Source organism: Diorhabda sublineata, chromosome 11 (assembly GCF_026230105.1).
Source record: "Diorhabda sublineata isolate icDioSubl1.1 chromosome 11, icDioSubl1.1, whole genome shotgun sequence".
Lineage (NCBI taxonomy): Eukaryota > Metazoa > Arthropoda > Insecta > Coleoptera > Chrysomelidae > Diorhabda > Diorhabda sublineata.
Window position 1 is genome coordinate 3,924,023 of NC_079484.1, and position 23,699 is coordinate 3,947,721.

The following is a 23,699-nucleotide window of genomic DNA, read 5'->3' on the forward strand; positions in this document are numbered from 1 at the left end:
TTTTAACCATTCTCTCATCGAGAATGGTTTTTTAGAACTGTATGACGCCATCTGAAAGTTCGTTCTGTATTTATTTACATACCGAAAGTGTTCCATGTAGTGAAAGTGACAGTTCCTTACTGCAAAACACTTTCGGGGCGCTCTGGAGTACACAACGTTAACTTCCTCAAATGTGACTTTAGCCACTTCAATTTTGACAGTTGACAGTTTCATTTCGATGATTTTGCATAACTTTCTTCCACCACAAATACGAGTCAATCAACAAATTGTATCTACAGAGAATCCATCAACATCTAGTAGAAATGTACAAATTCCATCTGCATCCAATCCAATAAAGATTAATAATTGTCCAGGAGGTACAACAACATTACTTTTTGCAAATAATAAATAAAATGTTTATAATTATCTATTATTTATTTTCTATCCTCAGTGTAATTGATTTTGGATCTTATGCGTCGTCTAAAAAATGTTGTGAATGATGCGGCTGAAAAACTACTTTGTTGGACTCGGCTCGCTTCGCTCCTCTCACAAACTAGCACTTTCATTCCTAGGCATACAAATAACTATTAGAGTGATGTCGTTTCTGTGCATATTGACATTCAAGTGTCAATTGAATACTTAGAGCCCGCGTCAATGACATTCTAACCCTTAACTACTGACAACAATTTATTTTAAATTAACACGCCAGGCTCCTTATATAATCTATTATTAAAATAATGTCGTTGCCTTTGTGGAAAACATTTTTGCACTAAAATTGAACTGATTATCACTTCACTTTCAAATAATTTATTATACCACTTTATTTTGGAATTTTTGGGTAGAATGGTGAGCCAAAAACCAGAAAAGCATATCCAAAGTTCAGATCCGATAGTTCTGTTCGATCAGAAAGGCAGACAACATTACAAAACGACATGCTTGAGATAGAAATGGAAGCAAATTCATGTCAGACAATTCGTAGCAGATTGGAAAAAAATTTGCGAAGCAGTTTTTCTCTGCGAAGCAAACAAAGCCAACCGATTCACCATATGCTTCAACTACACTATACAGAACCATTTTTTGATGGTTTGATGACTGATGAAATGGGTCCAAAAGGCAAATGAATCACCACGAAGTACTGAGAAGTTCGTTTACATTCTAAAAATGCGCTTTTGAATGTTTGGAAAACCTTGGAAAAAATTGAAGAATTGGGTTATAAGGATCTGTCTCACTCACTATAATTGCATGATATCTTTATATTCTTAATGGTAAAAAATTTATTTTCCTTACTTTGTTAAGGTTAATTGAATAAATATTTTGTCTGAATTAGGAGAGATAAATATACAGAATGTCACAATTTATAGTGAAAAACTAAATACTTGTTTGTAGAATGGGATAATTTAATGATATAATAGAATGCTGTTCGCGTGAATGAATTTATATGGTTTAATTGACATTTTTCAAACTATGAATTATAAAATATTGTGTGCCCTCTTAATTTCTTGATTTCAACGGAAAAAAAACTATGAAATATCATTATTGGAGTAGAGAATTTAGTCTAAATGATAAATTTTTTCTGAACTATGAATTCCAATTGGAATTAGATCTTACAAAGTCGAAGAATAATAAAAAAAAAGACTTCAATCAATTTTCCAGATTTATACTTTCTGTGTGGTAAAATTAGGTAAAGTTTTAATTCTTAAACTTCACTTTTTTTGAGTTCTTATAATTGGAAACAAACCAGCTGTCATGGAGAATTTTGTGATGTCCTGAATGAGGATTTAACCATTCCAATGGAATCGTAAGTAAAAACATCCTTATGAAGACTGGGACAAATTGGATGATTACTGCATATTGGAGGAATAAATAAGTCGGTCGAATGAGGATTAAATTATCTTCGATATCATCCTGTTTTTTTATATTATTTTATGTTTGTTTGTGATACCGTTATCAGGTAACACAATTTTGTTTCAGTTGATAGATCGTGATCTACTTTGTCCCTTCTTTGTGCAAGTAAATTATCGCTTCAGTTATTTAATCGCAATCGCTGGTCTCAAAATTTCATAGATAAATTAATCATGATTATTGAAATAATGCCATGTCTCACATTTAATTTTATCTTTAGCTTATTTTCCATACTATTGAAATCTACTGATAAAGTATAATTGAGTATAGACTACCTTAGAATATATTAACCAACTTTCAACCTTGATATACACGCAGTTTTTTGAAATCATGTCAATGAAAAGTTGATTTTCAAGTTACATATTACCCATAATAATAATTAAAACTTCAACTTCAAATGAAAATAAGTTGTAGTAACGAAGGTTGTTACTTTACTTTTAAGATATGACAACAGGGATGTGAATACGTCAAATTTGACATTGCCATGATGAATGTACATAGAACAAGTGCTATTTGGTCAAAAAATGGAATCAAATAATCACGAACTTTTTTGTGCGATGATTTTCTATTACTTTCATCTTCTCACATAGATGATTTCTGAATTGAACCGTAGTATCACTTCGTTACAGTAACATACGTACATACAGTGAGATTGAATCATACTTTGGCATTAGTTCCACTCGTATACATTCAATTTGGCATGAACATTTAGCTGTCAAACAATTTGTTCGCGTTGGGTACCGCATAACTCGAAAATCGCCCGAAAAAGCTCATGTCGATTGGTGCAAGGAAATGCTGAAAAAATTTAATCGCGGCACTTTAATAGACAGGTGACAATCATTCCATTTTAGAGCAACGTAGTACGGTCAATTCTAAATGGTAGAACAGTATTTGTTTGCCAGAAATGTTCGAAAAAATCAACATTCTCCTCCACGACGCCGAGAGCTGCCACACATCAGCTCAGACAAAAACGGTTTTGAACAGTCAAAACATCGCATCGATGAGTCCTCGTATAGATTTCTTCTCATTTCTTAGATCTAAAATAAATTGCGAGGTAAATGTTTTTCTATAACCTTAAATCCCTGGCAGAAGACTCTTGCTCAGGAAGTGGTATTCGGCCTCAGTAAAGTATATAAAAACTGGTACTCAGATGTAGTGAACAATTAATATTAAATTGGCTTTTAACGAACGACGTTAAAAATTAATAACAAAGGCGGAAAAGCTGGAAACACCTTATGAATTAAATTGAAATAAAAATTAATCTAAAACTATTCCCGCACACGATTAACCAAATTAATATTTATTGCTAAGAAAAATCAAAAAACTTTCAGCAACAAATACATTTATTGAAAAAATAATAAATTCGCATTAAATGCGTATCCAAAAAAGCACAAACAAAAAAACAGTTATAAATTGGAAACAACTCAGATTTAAGACTGGAATTTATCTATGGAAATCCGGGATAGCTGCAGTTCTTAACTGGATTCCCAGATGTTAGAGTTGAGGTCTGGCGATTGATGTGGAAACTCCCAGTCTGGCAGCTGTAGATCTACGGTGAAAAATATAATGAGGAAAGAAACGTAAATACAGATGAGTAGGTAGAACAGATTTGAATAAAAAGTAGCTTATGCTCTAACATATAAAAAAACTGAATGTATATTTTTTAAAATATAACCAAACAGGAATATGTTCTATTCTATTGCTTAAAACGAAAGGAAATCTAGAAAGATTTTTTGTGAGCACAATAAAAAAGCAAAGAAAAACTTACCAGCGTATATGAAGAATAAAATCAACAGGAATTTATTAAAATTTACTTTTGCTTGAAGTGTAGACAGGTAGAGGAAAAATTATAATCAATTTCGAGCTTTTATTAAATTTATCGAATGGATAATTGGAGGTCGATAACAAATTAATTTCTTCAAAAACTCGAAAGTTAGAATAAAGGAATGAATGAAGTGACTACTGTGCTACAATACGTGATAGTAATATTCAAAATGTTTGAAGAAAAACAAGCTGAATGAATGAATGTTACAAAGCGGTTTATGCGTTAAAATCACATGTTTTGGAGGTACCTCAATCGGAAAGAGGTTTTTATTTGTCTATCTCAGAACTTAACAGCAATTCCAGTGCAAGCGCTTCGAAATTAATCCGGTCTATTTAGATATTCGATGTTACGTAAGTTGAAAATCAGTAAAATTGTTTAAAATAAAATTTGAATGTTCCCCATCATTTCCATGTATGGAAAAAATTTTATTCAAGGTGAAAAGTCAAAAGATGAGTTTTTCGCAATTTTCAGCGAAACGGTGAGTTTTATTATGAAAATACTCTAAACAAAAATTGTAGATCATAAAATTATCTACAAAAAACTTATTAATACTTTTTTCCCTACAAGCCACCGTTTCTGAGATATAATGATTCAAAAAGTTGTGAAAGCTGTATTCAATGGTTTCACGTTTCATCAATATATTTTCAGCAGTAAACATTGAAATGACCGAGAAATTTCTGTTGAATGGCTGGAACTGTCAAAAGTTCATAAAATAAATTATCAATTGACGAAAATGTTGCTAAAGTTCGACGATGTTGGTATGCTGCTTTGATATTTCTCGTGTAATCATTATAGCCATTAAATACGACAGTAAATTTGAAACATTATAACTTTTACAACTTTTTTTAATCGTTATATCTCAGAAACGGTGGCTCGTAGAAAAAAAGTATCAACACGTTTTTTGTAGATAATTTTATGATCTACAATTTTTGTTTAGAGTATTTTCATGATTTAACTTGCCGTTTTGCTGATAATCGCAAAAAACTGAAACACAAAAAATTTTTTTGACGATTGACCAATAATAAAATTTTTTCGATACACGGAAATGATGTGGAATATTCAAATTTTATTTTAAATTGTATTGCAAACAATTTTACTGATTTTCACCTTTCAGAGAAATTTATGTAGCTTCACTTTTACTTTTTGGTCTAATTTGACCGGACTATGTGTATGTTTTATTGTCATTATTTGTTTGTACCTAAAACAATATTAAATTATTAAAATAATGATGGTACCAAAGTTACAAGTAACTAGATTTTTAATTTTTGTTAGTACTAGCTTACGAAAACCTAGTTCATTAATCAATTTTATCCATTGAGAAATTGTTGTGGAATATCTTTTTTAAGAGCCGCTTTGAAGAACGAGAACTAACCATTTAAAAATTATTTCTTACTATACATATTTTGAGATCTTATCAGATGTTTCTTCCATGTAGGTAGTTATTATACAACTATTTATAAGATATAATAGGAGAAACATTTCAAAAAACCTGCTAACCATTAAGTGAAGTTCAGTCCTTAACGGGAGATGATAATATGTCAAGTTATGCTTATTTCATGCTCTGAAAATGCACCATATGAGTAGTACGGCCATATATTAATTTATTTTAATCACGTTTAGATATACAGGATGTCCAGTACTCTCTGCCACTACATAACTAATTGAAATAAATTTTCTCTTGAAGTAGGAAGACGACGCTGTTCAGTATGACTAAATTCTGCGTTTTCTTATTGGAATCAACGATTGAATAATTGCATTGTTAATCATTGGTATTAAATTCGATGTTGAAACAATGATTAAATCATGGTAAATTGGGTTTCTTATCTGATATCAACAATGCTCGAAACTAAGAAAGAAGACTGAATGAAAATATCAATAATTAACAACCATATTGTTATTTATTTCAAAAGTTTTCAGGTCAGGCTATGTAACAGGCTTGAATTAATCTAATTTTGCCAGTGAAGCTTTCCCGGCTTTGATCTAGACGAATTTTCTGTGCTATAGTCGGGCGCAGGATTTTCAACGTCTGACTGCTGCAACTGATTAAAATAGTCCCATAAACGCATTCTAATGGAATTCAAAAATTATCTAGAAAGTAATATTAGTAGCGTAAAGGTTAATATGAGGAAGGGATGAAGATCCTGGTTGTAAAGTTGGAAGTTATAGAAAAAAATTATTCATTTACACATTTCCTCTGAAGACAGATAAAAAATTTTGTTTCAGATTCTGCTGAATTTGTGAATAAAGAAGTGTTTTGATGTGAGAAATTCGAAAAAGATATCAGTTGCTCGGAAAATTATTACAGGAGGAAAAGTTATGAAAACTGGATTTTCTGGAAAACTATATATTTGATTCGTAAACTAACATGATTTTTCGCTTTTCCGGAAAAAAACACATACATACCTTCATTATGAATCGGATTTTGAACACTTTTGTCAAAAAATTCGACATGCTGGTATAAAAAATTCAATATTTCGTACATCATTTGAGATATCGATATATTTTTGACATGAATTAACTGAGAAAACATATGACTATATAAATTGCATCCTTTTTTCCATATTTGTGAGAAATATACAGGTTTAAAGCTGAAGTAAATGTTTTTTTTTTGAAAAATAACACTATATTAATTCATTTTTTTTACAGTTCTAGAATGGCAACGTTGTATTACAAGAAAATCCCAAGAAAAGGATCGATACTATCATAGAAAAACTACGACATGACCATACAAAGAGAGTTATATCATATGAAGTTATAAGTTATGCAAAAAAATTACATATTTCGAAGAAGACCTCTGAAAACTGAAAACATAAATGTTTTTTTCCAGATTCTGATATCGGATAAAAAATTTTTTAAAGCTGAAACTTGAGAAAATTGAATTTTCCGGAATTCTATACGCTTGACACGAAAACAAATATAATTTTTCGGAGAAAAAACATGATTTTTTGCATAACTGTTTTATCTATTAATAAAATAGGAGACCACAATTTTTAAAACCAGATGTGACAGAGCATTTTTATCATTTTTTCTGCTTAACTATTACCTAAATGAACAATTATTAATATGAAAATTAGTGTAATTTATCGAATTAAGAAAGTTGTTATTATTTCTTATTAAATTTCCATCAAGCTATGAGCGGACTATGATATAATCCTATAGAATTCTCATCCAAACGCATTTTTTCAATTCTGTTTTTGAAAATTGCAATATCTCATAACTAAAATGCTAAGGAATAAACAACAAACGCAATGTTAAAGCAAATCTCCCTACTACACTAAGAATTCTATTGAACATTTATATTTACTATAATTTAAAGACATTGTATTCACACACAACATATTTTCAATAAAAAAGTATTTGCTTTCATCAATTTTCCTCTCATATTTTCATACTTTCATTGTTTCAACTTTGATCATTGATTTCAGTATCATAAATATATAAAATTGCTTGCAACTCCCATCAATGAATTTTCACACCTTTTCTCTTACTCTAACAATTCAGTTTAGCAGTTTCGACCACCGCAAAGATCAAATTGTTGTTCGACTTGGATACCCTTGATAATGCCCTCGATACAATTATTCTTGTTTATATAAATCTTGATAATATCATCCAGGCGATGCTGCACAGAGCCAATTCTTGAGCAAAAGAATGCAGATGGCTGCAATCCTACAACCCCACGGATCCCCCAACCAGATGTAATATCACCATAGTTCCTGGTTGTACGGAGATAACGAAGATGGCGGTTTAGTGGATTGAGTACGGGAGTCCGTTACTTGGATTCCGCATCTTCTTAAGTAATAACCTTATCTCATACAGCAATTGTTAATGGATATGAGGCAAATTTTCGAAAGTTGTAGAAGCTTAATATTCAACAAGTTGCCTTATAACAATGCTCCAACTGAAAAAAGCATTTCTAATTTGATAAGACTGTAAATGATAAATCATTCTACGGAAATATCGAAATTATGATGACAAAACTGATGGAATATAACAGATCCAAACTATTTTTTTTGTTTATAAACTAGAATTAACAATCTAAACCACTCATTTCTAGCCAATAGAAGATATAACAGAAAATTCGTGAGGTTTGCTACTTGTTTTAATTGTTTATTACAAAAGATGTTGTATTGGCAATAATTTCTAACGTACTCTGCCAATATAAACATTGTAAAAAATTTTTGTTACTAATGTCTCTGTGTTGAATAATTTATAACAAAATGTATTGTTAACATAGGAAAGTCGGCGGACGTTTGTTGCATTTTCGGACATTTTAGAGACTATTAACACCATTAAATCAAAGAACAAAGACCTTTACATGATAAGAATATATATACGTGATTTGATGAGTAAACTTTCTTGCCAAAATTTGATATTTGAGGTTTGATTTATGATTTTCAAATATATCGAATGAATTAGAAAATTCGAAATTTGTGTCAATTTCAACGTGTTTCCACAGCGGCAAACGACGTTTAAATTTTGGTTTTTCATACTAGGAATAGTTTGTCGAAATCGTTCATTTTACTTTAACGCTCTGATTTTTTATAAATCTCTTCATTCATTCATTAAATCATAAGTTTTATTATGTGAATTTACTTATTTTCTCTTGTATATACAAAAACAGAATAAGTGGGGCCAGATTACTCAATTCATTGATTATGTACCAATCCATACTCCAATTTAATAAACCTTATGTGACATTTTTAACACGCCGTTCATATAATAAGAGTAATATTTTAAATAAATACGTATTCTACAAACATAAATAATTTTCTGCAATCATTATCTGTTACAAAAGCTTTTTAGGTTACACAGATAACATGATAAATTACCGGTAGACTTCAAGCCTGTGGTTCTACCATTTTTGTATATATGTTATTAAACTCGTCTTCACTTTCTTTGGAGCGTGACATAACAACCAATAAATATAGAGGATCCTGCTAAGGATCCAAATTAAATTCATAGATTCATAAATATGTGTAATAATTTTAAGAAAAGCGTGAACGTGAACGTGAACGTTACTGAGCTCTAAAATATCCCCAAGTCGTTGTAGTTTTTCATTCTTCATTCTAAAAGAATCACTGACAGTCTCTTCCTTAGACCTGTAGATAGATTTGGACTTGAGTAAACCATATACAGCATTCAAAACGAGATTCCTTGTGGTATTCAAATTCTTTGACAAACGGTTATTTCATTTTTGTTATTATTTTGTTGCAGGAACCTGTATAAGCTAATTGAAACGAAATACGTTGTGCTAAATACCATGCGAGTCGTTTTAAACATTTATTCACTCTCAAGTTTACAAATTTATAAGATGGTAGGGTAACTTAAAATATAATTGCTAAACATTATTCTGTGGGAAAGTATTTTCAATACAACAAAAGGCTACGGGAGGTTACCGAGTAATGCTCTATAATCTCTTAGCCACGTTTTCGACGAAATTAAATGATGATCCCGCTGTTGTGAATTTTCAAATACAATACGAGAGCGGATAGACTGAATAGTACGTTGTTTCTCAAGTTTGGTATCAAAATGTATCGATATATAAACATAATATTGACCAGTTAACCCTTTTTCTATAATCTACGAAGATAACGCCAAAATACTAGATTCAATTGGTCAAAAAAGAGTTGTTGCTTGAATAACATTTCAACTTTTCAAAAAATTCGTTCCAATATTGGATGCGAGCGAGCTTTTCATCAGTATTAATCAATCGAGGTACAAGTACAAACTGCTACCTTTAAAAACACACAAATTATTACGTATTACTACTGGATATTCACGTAACTTTTTCTGGATTTCTTTTCGTTCTCTGCTTAACAATCGAAATAGTAATCAGATAAAAGAAGTTATTACCCTTGCATATCATTCTCATATATTAACAGCTAACAATTTCAATTTTTTCTTGCATAATATTATTTGTTTTCAAGATTGATACTTGACTGTATCGAACTATCTGCTACCATTTTTCATCAATAAGAGGCAACTAATCGCAGGATATTCCTGGTTTATGTAAAAGTTGATTTAACATAATTCTTCACCTAAATATTGCTGTAGAAGTTAGCAGTTAGGAAAATAACAAAGTAAACACAAGCAAAATACGTAGATGTATTGATATCTAGTAAGCCTAGACCAGTTCCATAATTAAACAAAATATTGCGTTACCATAGCAACGAACAATAAATTATTAGAAGTGTAAGTGTAAAGTTTGACGTCAAAAAAGTAAAGCAGAGTTACGCAATAAATTAAAAGAAAAAAGATGTCCACCGGAATTGTGAAAATAGAAAAATTGAAGTATCGAGCCTTCATCAAGTACCTGTATTCAAAACGGATAAGAGGTAAGCAGATTTACGAAGATATGATTAATGTCCTTCGTAAGCGACAGTGAAAAATTTGACTGCAAGCTTCAAAAGAGGTAAATTTTCCATTGAAGATGATGACCGATCGGGAAGGCCAGTTTCTGTGTCAGTCCCCGAAAATATCGATGCAGTTCATGACACGATTTTATCAAACGAATTGGACTACAACGGATATCTGAAGTACTGAATATTTCATACGAACGCGTTTTTCACATAGTTCACATGAGAAAAATTGCTGCAAAATGGATCCCCAAATGTTTGAATGTTGATCAGAATCGTGCAAGTGTAGAAGCATCGCGTTCGATCTGCGCTCGATTTGAAAACGATGTAAACATCTTAAATCGTAATTGTTACTATGGATGAGAAGCAAAGCAACAATCTATGGAATGGCGACACTCTGGTTCTCCAAGACCTAGAAGTTTCGTGTCCAAAAATCTGCTGGAAAAGTTTTGGCTTCAGTTTTTTGGAATTGCCATAGAGTAATCATGATTGATTTGTTGGATAAAGGTAGAACAATAACTGGAGATTACTATTCGACATTACTGACCACTCCACGTGAAAAAATTAAAGAGAAAAGACGCGGAAAGCTATCTAAAGGTGTTTTTTTTGCAGGACAACGCCTCTGCACACAAATCTCATGTTGCCTTGCAAAAAATTCGTGATTTAGAGTTTGAATTACTAGAACACCCCCCTTATTCACAAATTTGGTTCCGTCCGACTATCATCTCTTTTTTCAAGTGAAAAAATGTTTAAAATGTCGTAAATTTTCTTCCAACGAGGAGGTGATAAAAACCGTGGAGGTGCAGGTTCTCTGTAATAAATTTATCCAATTAAGAGGAGAATATGTTGAGTAATAAAATATTTTGACATTGAAATTTTGTTTGGTTCTATAGTAGGCTAAGAATTCCATAGAATGGAGGAATATGCTGAAAGAGACATTCATAATATTTTCAAGCATAAATCGTATTTGAGAATCTTCTTGTTCCAGTGATTGCATTGATCTTTTCTTCTATCAATACTTTTGATGATGTTCTTTCAAGTGTCAGTCTACACATCTCAAGAATCATAGATCTATAATCTTTCCCGTGTGCTTAGTTCACCTTCTGATAAAGATTTTTAATTTCTTTATTTTTATACTTTTCATCAACTGTTTATAGCTTTATAGTTTTTCCTTATACTTTCTTTCCTTTCCTTTCTTCTTTCTAATATTTATTTTCTCATATTTTCTTCCAATTATTTCCGTCTCTATATCTTCTGATTATAATTATTTCTTTTATTTATCTAATATCCTTATCTATAACTCTTTCTGTGCCTCTTTCATCTTGAGTTCTTCCATTTTAAGTTTTCTTGTTCTATTTTTAATATTTCTAGAAAACTGTCCGAATCGGCGACAGCTTCACAATAACTTCTGACAACTTTTATGACCATATTATGAATTTTTCAATAACTACATTGTCATTTTTTGGCGTCTTCTTTGTATATCCATATATAGATCCACATAGATGAAAATATTTATATAATTATTACTGTCCATCATGACTTTTCTATTATTTGAAAAATTTTAAGAACATTGATACCTGAAAATTAAAATACGAGCTTAGGAACCATCCATAAATTACGTCCCACGGGTGTGGGACGGGTCGACGAAGTGTGACATCGTGGTGGTAGTGGTCCTAATTTTCGTGACCGCCTAGGCGCTCTTCTGTCAAACGCATTCCGCCAAGCAGTGATTTTATTTGACCTTTGACTTTTACGTAGGAAACATCTTTCTTAGCTCCACTATTTTGTGATTTTTAACTTACGAAATAAGTTTAAAATAAAGAAAACAGATAATTTGGGTAGTCTTCACCGTATTAACTATATTCTGCTTCATAAAAAGCCACTAATCAACAAAATCAATTAGATAAGAGGCAACAAAAATTTTTACCTATCGCGAAGTTTCGTCAAAGAATTGTTGCTGTTACTGACATTAACAACGAGAAGGAAATTATGTTGATAAAAATATTTCAATAAGAGCCTCACAGTTAGGGATAGATTTAGATAAGGAACGTTTTTCATCGATACGACTTGTGTGTAAATTTTCTATTTTGTAGGAAAAAAATTTGAAAAAATGTGACTACCTGAATTATTAGTGTCGCAACCAATTCTTCAATCAACATTTCTTGATATAAATATATAAAAACAGTCAAATATTGCAATAATATATTTAGTTTCCTTTATTTGTATCTAATTGAAATCAAACTCCTTATATCTCAAGTTTCAACCATTTTCGTAATACATTCACGAAATTAATATCAATATCATTAATATAGATTGCGACACTTATTTTTAGAAATGTCGAGTGTTCCTAATAATGTTCACGTATATTGGGTAAAATACCTTAAGATAACACATCTGATTTCAGATTGTATCGTTTTCCTGAAGTATTGTTCAAGATAATATTTTTTTTGTACTAATTTTCAAATTTGGGGCTAATGATCAGGTGATGTGACACAAAATGGATAAAGAAGAATCTAATACCTTCATTTACAACCTAAAATTATTGAAATTATCAATTTTTGTTAGAAATGGTCGGTGGAGAGACTGCGGGCTCCGTTGTGTCCAAGACTGAATCAGAATAAGAAAGTTTTCAAAAAAAAAAGATGATTTCGACCGTTTTAAATATGTTGTACTTCTCATGTAAAAATATAATTTATTTAATTCAAAGTTGTTACATTTTATTGATAAGAATACAAACTTTCAACAACAAATCAGATTATAAAGTAAAAAGGCGGATGACTGGGTGCTTTGAATGATTAGATTAATTTGGTTTTTGAATTTGTGAGTGGTAAAATATGAATTTCCAGATACATAATTTGGGCAACTTTTGTTCTCAGCAAGCAAGCAACACCATCTAAAAGTATTGCGTTTTATATATTATTTGTGCAAGCATCTAAAGGTGATCTAAAATTAACGCAAGATTTAAATTTGCCGCGAATTTGACAGTAAAGTGTTGATAACCTCAAAAAAATTGACAGCTGACAGTTTAGGCTTAGAAAAAATGGAGCGTTACCCGATAGAACAACATGTCTTCATTATTGAACAATATTTCATGAATAATAAAAGCCTGGGGTCGCAGTACGAAAATTTCATACAAAATATGAAGTCTTCAGCCCGATTGATGAAAAAATTATGGGAGACAGGATTCAATGGAGGTGCTGGTCGTCTAAATGTCAATGTCGGAGCAGTGCATGAAAGTGACAATCCAGAACCTCAATTCGGCGTCGTGGACACCAACTGCAAATTTCACACAGCTTATACACACTGAAGATCTATGGTCTCCATACTTACAAAATTTATGTACAACGAATTCCTAGCAAAATCACCCTTAGCATATTTTTATAGGCTAATCGCCAAAATTTTCGTTTCTGGGGTGTGAAAATTCACATCTGATTGTCGAGAAACAAAAGTATTCACAACGTGTGTAACTTTTGAGCTGAAGGCATAATTGGGTCAAACTATTTTGAATATGAGGCTGGTCAAGCATTGGAGTTACTGGTAGATGATATCGCGACATGGTAACACAGTCCTTTTTGTATGATATTGATATGGTCAGCATGTGGTTTCAACAAGATGCCACAGCCCATGATTCACTTTAGTTACTGCATGAGGCATTTCCAGGTCGTGTTCTTTCTCGTTACGGTGATCAGAACTGTACCACAAGATCATGTGATTTAACACCAAGTTATTTTATTCTTGTTATGGGGTTATTTCAAATCAAAGGTCTACATCAACAAGCCCACAAACACTCGTGCCTTAAAAGAGGAGGCTCAACATTGCATCTACGAAATTCAGCCACATTTATGCAGTGTTTTGTATTTAATTCAAATCTTGCGTTAATTTTGGGACATTCAATATAAAAAGGCGGTAGACTATATTCACTATAAATTATCAATAGAAAGTTTTTGAACAGATGGCTAAATTCGAAGAGTAACAAGTGAAATTTTGAAATGTACGAATGATTCATTGATATTATTTCATTAGTAATAAATCCAGGACTCATACTCATCACATTGAAGGGATAAATGGTTCTACCGAATACCTCGTGGAGTGGTAGACAGCTGCTTCAATTTTGAGCTACCCCAAATGACAAAAATAAGTTGAAAAAATTGATAATTCATTCATAAATCATAGAACTATTATTTAACGTAATAACGTAAACGATTTTTATTATAATTTAATAACCTACTACTGAACTTTTATATCGACGTTAGTATTAATAATAATAATTGTTATAAAAATTAGTAATAGTTTAAATATGCCTTTACACAAGTTTGTTTATGAAACTCACCTTTCTATAATACGATCTCCGATATCTAAAAAGAAATCATTAAATTAATGAGTATGTATTATCCTAGAAAATTTCACAAAACAAAATAACTAGATTACAATATAGTTCACTTTCAAAATCAACTCGTACATGAAACTGAAATTAACTGTTATGAGTTTATAAAATTATATTTTGAACATCACAATAAATTACTATAATCTTCCGGGTTTTTTTGTTTCAATAAAGATATAACAACTTATCGTCAACTAGAACTATATACAGAGGGTAATAATTTAAGCAGCCTATAAAATATCAGATTTTACGATGAGCCCAGACTTGGACCAAGTATGTACAACTCTGGATAACACTCTAGGATGATAACAATGTCCCTCGCTTGGTTTGCAAGCCTAGACCAGGCCTGGTTGTCTAGATAAACCCAAGATTGGTCTGCAACCCTGGGTCAGGCTGGTTGCTTGTAAAATTGGATTTTTAATATATTGTTAATAAAATTATAGTTTCATAACAAATTTCTATTAATGTTAAGTAATTAAACATTAAAATCTGGGGGCTCCTACATGGGATAGCGTTACATAAGTTTATGAACGTGTTTGATATGACTGCTAACTGTTATTGAAGGGACTGGTTGGTGCAAAAAATGATTCAAGTTCCACGACAGATGAACATTCAGCCGTATATGTGAAGGTAATTAAAAAAAATCGATGAATAACAAATAAAACAAATTCTTCACCCCAAAATTGCTGTGGAAGTTGTGAGAAATGAAGAAAATAAAGAAGCGGAAATCAATTTCCGCAATAATAAACAAAACATTTGAATTGTACATAAATGCAATAAATTGAAATGCAATTGCGGCGAATCAGCCGGTGTATCCAGGCACTATGGAAGACAATTCAAGACTTAGAAACCTACTTGTTGTTCGAGACGAAGAAGCCCGGATATATCTGACTTTCCTGGATGTCCCTATGGCTTTATGAAGAGATTTAGTAGTAGGAGGTTTCCAGATAGCTGTCTCCATATCTTTTGTTCATTAAACTTTTGATGAATCCATCAGACACGGGAATCAGAGAGTTCTGTACTACCCTAGAGTTGATAATCACCAATTTGAGTGACTAGAGAGCTTGTTCGATGTCGCAGTGTTGTTTCAGTGCTTATGGTTAAAGATACGTCCAACAAAGGCTCAAATTGCGCATATTTATGCTTGAAAGATTGTAACTTACATGCCAAACTACTGAGTTTCCTCCGTTCTGGGTCTGGTGATACAAAACGCTGTTTCTTTTCCCAGTTTTGTCACACTTCCCGCCTGTCGTGGAAGAATACTTTAACTTCAGTCTTGAAGTTCTAGTAGTTTTCGAGACAGCCATAATTTAAAGTCCTCTTCCAGGTTCCCAAATTTTAATATAACATATCCATGCTTTACTCGAAATATGTAATTTCTCTAAAATTGCCAGAACAAACGAGATATCATCAGTTTAACTTTTAGATCGAAGAATATATTGAATGTGTACATTTTCGGATCTAGAAGTCATTTTGGGAGCCAACAGAAAAGACGTGGTTAAACTATTCTACTAGTTGCTGCGCCTAAAAATTTGATTATTTTCTATATATATTCAAAAGTTTTTTGCTGGTTCCTACTAATAAATGTATTTATTCATACAGATCCCATTAAAGACAACTACTTATCTTTAATAGAATTTTTATTGACTAAATTCTAATGTCAATAGATATTTAAATGCAGTAGAAATCAATTTTCCATTACAATCTAATTGAAATGTTTATTTATATATATATACTTACCTGGGCTGATCAAGACTTTTTTCGACGAAAATAATTGAGTAAATAAAAAATTTGTACGGTTATTTGGCATACATTAGACAAAACGACCATACAAATAAGAAATTCGCGCTGTACAACTAGAAATTTAACCCGTAAAAATCTTAAAACAAGGAAGTAATTACCAAAATTATACTGAGTGTAAACAATATTAAGTCACAAGAAAGAAATACGATATTTCGAGGAATGTAGCGGAGACTCTAGGTAAAAACATGACCGGCTTATATACAGAGTGTTTCAAAAAAAGTTTCTAGGATAGATGAAAAACTGAAAAATATTTCAGGTTTGCTAAGTAAAAAAAATTTGTAACGCAAACCGTATTCAAGATAAAGAGCGTTGAATAAAAAAAAATAATACACATTTTTTACGATTTCGCCGTAACTACTGGCAACATTGTATTTAAATTTTATAAAAATATATTTTTGAAGTTGATATATCCAACGAGTTTGTTTGTATGTCTGACTCTCATAGAGGGCGCTAGTTACACGATAAAACTCAATACTGTGTCCGTTTTCGTAATATTTTGATTTGAAAATTATGAAGTAATAACCGATGCTGATATAAAGTATTTATAAAGTTATTAATTATTATTATTATTTGACCCCATCGATGATGCGGATACATTTAAAAAAATTGGTACTGAGGGCCTTCGTTTAGTTTGACAAACATCCACTCTAACCTGGCAAGAGCTCTTGGACTTGTCTGTAATGTTAAAAATGTAGTTGTTGCTCTTTAGTATACTCCAAGTACTTGAAGAAGACGTATTTGTTTGTCTTGCCACATTCCTAAATTTTTAATCTAAATAACCCAATGTTTGTTTCTAAAGTCAACACGGCGAGTAAAAAGAATTTTCCCACGAAATTTTTTGAAAATGTCGCCTGTGTTAGGTGTTGTAGATAAAGAGGACCTTTTGAAATCGATTTTTTTAAACTATCACTAAGACCTAGGAATCAGGAACTAAGAGAGTTGAGTAGACCAAGCTTTTAAGTTACTGAAGATCGTAGTTATAGAAAATCATCAGTGTTCTAAATAAATGGGGGTGAATAAGTACAACTAATAGTTTCTACTGAAGTTATTAGAAGGATTACAAATAATCTGTTGGACAATTTTTAGCACGCTACTCGTAAAACCACACTTCTTGATTCAAATGTAGTTATTGTCATGAATATTCTATGTGGCGTTTATAACAATACAGAGTATCGAAATTATCATAAGAGGAGTAGTCAATTTACATAATTCTCGCCATATAAGTTTTGTTATATCACCAGCCTACGTAAAACAAGTGATCATTTGGATACTGGTATTGAAATGGAACAACAAAGTTTCAGTGAATAATTCGAATATATATGCATAAAGAATGGATAATATCCAATAACTTCTTTATTGTGCTCAAGGTAACGATTGTAATCACAAAAAGCTACTAGATAAACTCGATATAAGATCATGGTATCCTTAGGAAACGATCAAATTGATTTTACGCCACTTATATTGCTTTTATTTCGCTTTTGAAAAATTATTCATGCGAGATGTTTGTAAAAAGGCTGCACACATGACTATCACGACCAAAATGAACCGATTAAAATTCACTTACTAATTTTATTTAGTTTGGTTGCTAAGTCTAATCATTTGGTTATTATAAATTCAAAATGGGTCATACGGTTTTAATGCAATTTAGTATAGTTGGTTATTATTATTATTATTGGACGAAAGTTTACAAAAAAATTTAATACAGTAATAATACCATCATAAAACTTCGTGTAAAGCTTCGATTATACGAAGTAAAACTATCGTAATCCGATGTACAAAAGTACTTCTAAAAAACTTACGTGATGTTAACTGTGTGTGGAAAAAAGAAGTTACATAAAATAAGCTGATGGAATGTTGGAAAATCAGAAGATGTATTGAGAAAAAACAACATGCAAAAGCAGTTAAAAGTGTAAGAGAAGCAGGCCACAGAGGATGTAGTAGGTTAGGTTAGGTTAGGTTAGGTTAGGTTAGGTTAGGTTAGCTTAGGTTATTATAAATTCAAAATGGCTCATACAGTTTTAATAAAATTTAGTATGGTTAGTTATTATTATTATTGGACGAATATTTACAAAGAATTTAATACAGTAATAATACCAGAAACTTAGTGTAAAGCTTCGATTATACGTCATGAAACTGTCGTAAGCAGATGTACGAAAGTACTTCTAAAAAAATTTACGTAATGTTAAGAAAGATAAAATAAGCAGATGGAATGTTGAAAAATCAGAAGATATATTGAGAAAAAAAAACATGCAAAAGCAGTTAAAAGTGTAAGAGAAACAGACCACAGAGGATGTCGTAGGTTAGGCAGCATGCAAGAATCTGGAAAAAAAGGAAAACTCCAGGAGGGAATATTCCACATTATTGTCATAAGATCAAGTGAATCAAAGGATTGCAAAGCAACGAATATGATCAAGAATGGGAAACAACAGAAAATTATGAAGTACTAACAACAGAAGAAATTTTGGAAGCAGTGAAAATATTGTAGTAAATTGCTTAGCTCTGTTTAAATCATCTTAAAGGACTCGAGACAGCTCGAAAAGAAAAAAATCCTATTTAATGTTTTGGATTATAATGTGGGTCAGCGAAGGTCATGGACAGGGCAGGTAGATCACGTTCATAAATACCAGATAGATGATAATACGTGGTGAATCGAAATATAGGCGGTGGTCGACTACATTTGTTGTTTACCACGGTAGTACGAGGTGAATGTTGTATTAATTTATATTAATATTAATGACATTATGTGAAAATTTTTTTTGTTCTCAAATTTTTTGAGCTCAATCAAATTTTTAAATCATAGATCTATGTATCGGGAGCTTAGCTTTATATTTTTTTATTTCGTTTTGATTTTATATTATAATTACACAAAATTTGTTGTATAGGTTACAATTTTTGATCAAAATTATCCAAATTTGTGAGTACTCAAAATTATTCCGATGTAATTATGAAACTTTCTTATTTTATGGAAAATTGAGAAGGGATTTCTCATTTTTCTATCTCATTCTATAAAAACCGATCAGGTGGTCACAATTTTATCGAGAAGTTTCTTGAATACATTCAGTTATTTTGTCATCGTCTTCAATACTAAGTTTATTAACCCTTTGGATTCTGGGTGAGCCTTCAAAGAACAGTTATTAGAACCTAACAGAATAAGAACACGTCATTAGGTCTTTAGAAAGAATTTATAATTAAATCATCTAGATAGAATCAATTATTCCCTCGATACGTAATGTAATTATAGATCAAGGTATAAGATAGGTAATAAAAACTATGAAATAAGTTTATCAAATATATTTATAACCTCCAAAATGTTCTTTGTGGTTAAATGAACGTGTCTCTATATATAGAAACTATTAAACTTCTCTTCTAATTATTGTGCCGAGAGTTTAATTAAAAAAATTGATAAAACTCAAATCCGTGTCATTGTGATAATTGCTTGTTTCATAACTAACAATTTTCTATTCAGCAAGTCCACTTAAATTGTGTAAATCATCTCGCTGTTATTTTATATGACTTGTTCATATCGTTCAGTAAAAAATTATTTACAAATGACCTTAAAACTACGATCCAATGCATGGTAATAAGAATTTGTTAACTTATAGTAAACGAAAGATTTACTGGAAGTTGATGACCTAATTTTTGATGATTAATATATATACAGAATTACGAAATATGAGGTAGTTACTTATACTTTCTGTATAAATATCTGGACCGAGCAAATAGAGATTTAACTCGAAATTTTATTCTGATAGATCATTAATCTGGGTACATTTGTGTGTTAATTTTATATAACTTGGAACTATTCTACCAGTGAATCATTAATCAATTTCAATGTTCATAAGCAGCAAACAAGACTATTAAAATGTCATTCTTTCAATAGACTAGGATGTAAAACACAAAGAAGAATCGGAAAGAAAGGTCGCCTTCTTAAATTCTATTCAATTATGCAAAGACTTTGCGGAAACTATAACCCGGGCTTCAGTATATCACTTATCAGCTGATTGAGGATCCTAACCCAGAACAAGATTTAGATAAATAACTTTTGACCATACATCGTTTTATTCTTGGTCTACCAGGATGAAAAGGATTAACTCTATCTTTTCCCGGTTAGTTTTTGTGCATTCAAATCATGATCATAGTTTTCGAAAAGTCCTGTAGCCACTACAACATTTTGCCATCTAGTCTGTAAATTTTAATATGAACCCGGCTTCGTAGTACTTTGTGGAGATTCATTTTGAGAGAGCAACTGCCGTTTGCGTTTCGAATTATCATATAGAACCTATTTTTCGTCTTCAGTGCTGAAGAGATCATAAATCGGTTCAGTATAGAACCGTTACAGAGATGTTATGGTTAGCTTTGATGTTATCGGAAAAGAATTTATTATGTGGAACCAACAACTTTATCTATTCTTCCAATCTATTGCAAAATATTCTTAGATTGTTGACCACGGTTTTAGAGCCTATTCTTGCTCAATATTGCTAGTCTTCTGGGCCGATAGTCACAAAGATTAGAATTTCCGAATCTGACATCAGATTTTGGCTGTTGTCTTCCCCCAAAAATGCAAAAAGTCTGATATTTAATTTTTTAGACGTGAACCAGTCACGTTAACCTCAAAATATCTTTGGTACTAGTCTGAAGTATAAATTAGGTGAAATATGACAGTCAAATATCAACATACGCAGAAACGACATCACTTTCTGATCCTCCTAATATATGTTGTTGAAAAAAGTAAGTAAAATCATATAACTATTCACCACAAATCTTTTTTCGTCATTTCCGAATGATAATTTGAGATAAATAAAAAGACAATTTATTGTTAACCAAGATCAGACGAATATGATGGGTTGTCATTGAAGATTTAAAAGGATCAGCAATGAGGAATTGCTCAAGACGTTCATACGTCAACCACTATAGTATTAACAGAAAAACGAATTGATGCAGTGAACTTCGGGTCACCTTCATATGTGGTCCACCTTCTGTATACAACAAATAACAAGAAAAAACAATATGATTAATTATCTTGACTGTCTGTGAAATATTTCTGTCGTACCAATACCATTTAGTGAAATCAAGTCACTGCTACCTTTCAGTTAATTATCAGAAATGTAACTCGACGTGTAGCTATAGAATTTAGATTTTTAGAACTATTTGAGACAAGAACTGATGTCGATGAGAGATAAAAAAGACTTGTGGTGAATACTAAGATTGATTTATGGTTTTATTTTAACATTATATGTTAAGAGGGCCTTTGAGTAATATCGTTGCCTCGCATGTCGATATTTGATTGTTATTTGACAGTTCTTTATGTATCTCAGAGTAGTTCCAAATATATTTTAAGGTTATTGTGATTTGTTCCTTTCTGAAACATTGAATATTAGACTATTTTGCAATTTGTGGTGGAATAGCCAGCTGAATACCAAAAGAAAATATTCGGCATTGTATGCTTTTCAAGTGCATTAGACATTCTTCAATAACAAAGTTGGTTCAGATCAGAAACTCCAAGAACAGTAGACAACGATAATATTAAGATCAGACGTGGAAGTGGAAATTTATATCAGATATTCGAGGTAGGAACTTCCAATTGTCCTCAACAAAACTTGAGCGACCGTCTAAGAATATTTGCGATATATTGAACAAATAGGCGGAGTTGGTGGGGTCCCACATAGCATGTCCTCACGAAAAGGAACAAAACCAACCATAATATTGCTTTAATAGCACCATAAAGAATCGTTTTTGATGACTGTTAGTTCTATATGATAACCCAAAAACCGGACTCACATTTCTATGGGTTTTCCTTTGAAATTTCCATACTAGACGGCAAAATCTTGTGGTAATAACTTTTTAGATCAGAAATGAAAGCTTGTTAATTTGTTTGAATTCAATTTAAGAGATTGACATCACTAAATGATAATGGGAAGAGGAGAAATTCCCAAAATAGAGCCGGTATATGAAATTATTAACATATGACCTTCTACAACTGTCTATTTTGTAAAGTTCTTTCAATCAGACCTCTTAAACGCACCCATATACTTTCTTTCGTCTTAGGTTATCCAACTTTTATTATTGTGATGTGAATAAAATCGAGTATATGCGTTATTTTCATATAAAAGTAATACATCAGCTTGTTATTACTTCTTATCAATGTTATATTTAATTACTCTCGTGATTTAGCTAGAAGGTAAGTACTCATATAGGCACACCTCACGATGTATCTTTTCTCTCATCAATTTCGTGAAGAAATTGGGTCGATGACATGATAATATTAATAGTTACCACACTATATTATTCCAAAATGGAAAAATATTTTGTTATCGTGATTTAACACAAGAATTTCCATTAGGGCCCAAAAAATCAGCAATAGAAGGCTAAATTCATCGTAAGATTTGCTTTTTCTTATATTTATTTCTGTTAAAAATTTACTGATGAATCATAAAATCAATGATATGCTGAAAAGAAGCTTCAACGAATATAAAAACAGGTCGAGTTTTATTATTAAATTGACAATTTACAGTATGAAGATATTATCCCTCTCTAGCACCCCTTCTGAATTAGAAGCACCCCCTCGAAAATTTTAAATAATAAAGGGGGTCGTAAATGTAGATAATAATGTGACATAATATTTAGAATGTATTTTTCAATGTACTTTACTTTTTCTTAATCAAAATGACCACCATTCACTTCTTGACAATAACCGTGGCGATTTTGGAATTCTCGTACAACATTTTGTATAACCTGAGGGGTTAGTTTCTAAATTTCTTTGGTTATCCTAACTTTTTTAACAAGTCTGATTTGTTATTGATCCTTGCGAAGCATCTAGCAAAAGTATCTCGAACTGTTCAGTACTTTCAACAACAAAACATATTTCTCTGTGGTTCAATTTAAATTTGATAAAAACGACCTAGGATTATTTAGTTTGGTGGCAAAAACTAACAATCTTTGTAGGTCAGGCATTAATTTTAATCTAATAATACTGTTTTCCGATATCTTCCACTCTAAAAACTACACTCATCACGCAATAGAAGGTTTGGTGGCTTAGTTCTCTTCAATGTTCATACTGGTTGATTGTCAGATGTAGAGCTTCATGATTGCCATGTAGATGTAGTCTTGCATCATATTTACCATCAAATCCTTACGTATGTACCGTTCAATATAATGTATAATACTTCATTTTGAAAAGTTTAAATATTCTTTAAATCGTTTTCAAAGCGCAGCGATTTTGTTGTGGATACGCAACGAGATCGCTACGAGGACGCCATTTTGTACCTTCGTGTACAAACGCCAAACTATAATGATCGACGTGTTCGCGACGCATTCGTTGCGCGCTCGCTCCGTCCCTCAGGCGCTCGTATACCACTAGTATAATAAAACTGTTAGTATTTAATTGTATATTTAATTTTGTTATACAGAGATTATTGGCCTAATAATCAGTAATGGTTTTTATATTTTCTTAATA

The 23,699-nt window shown here is 31.5% G+C and overlaps 1 long non-coding RNA gene across 1 annotated transcript; it reads right to left on the reverse strand.

The window, feature by feature from the left end:
• Window positions 1–4,834: 4,834 nt before the first annotated feature.
• LOC130450182 (uncharacterized) lies at window positions 4,835–15,780 on the reverse strand. Its single transcript, XR_008910550.1, has 3 exons — window positions 15,607–15,780; window positions 14,393–14,417; window positions 4,835–4,904 (listed from the first exon to the last, which is right to left on the reverse strand). It is a non-coding gene; the product is annotated as an uncharacterized LOC130450182 (long non-coding RNA).
• Window positions 15,781–23,699: the final 7,919 nt, after the last annotated feature.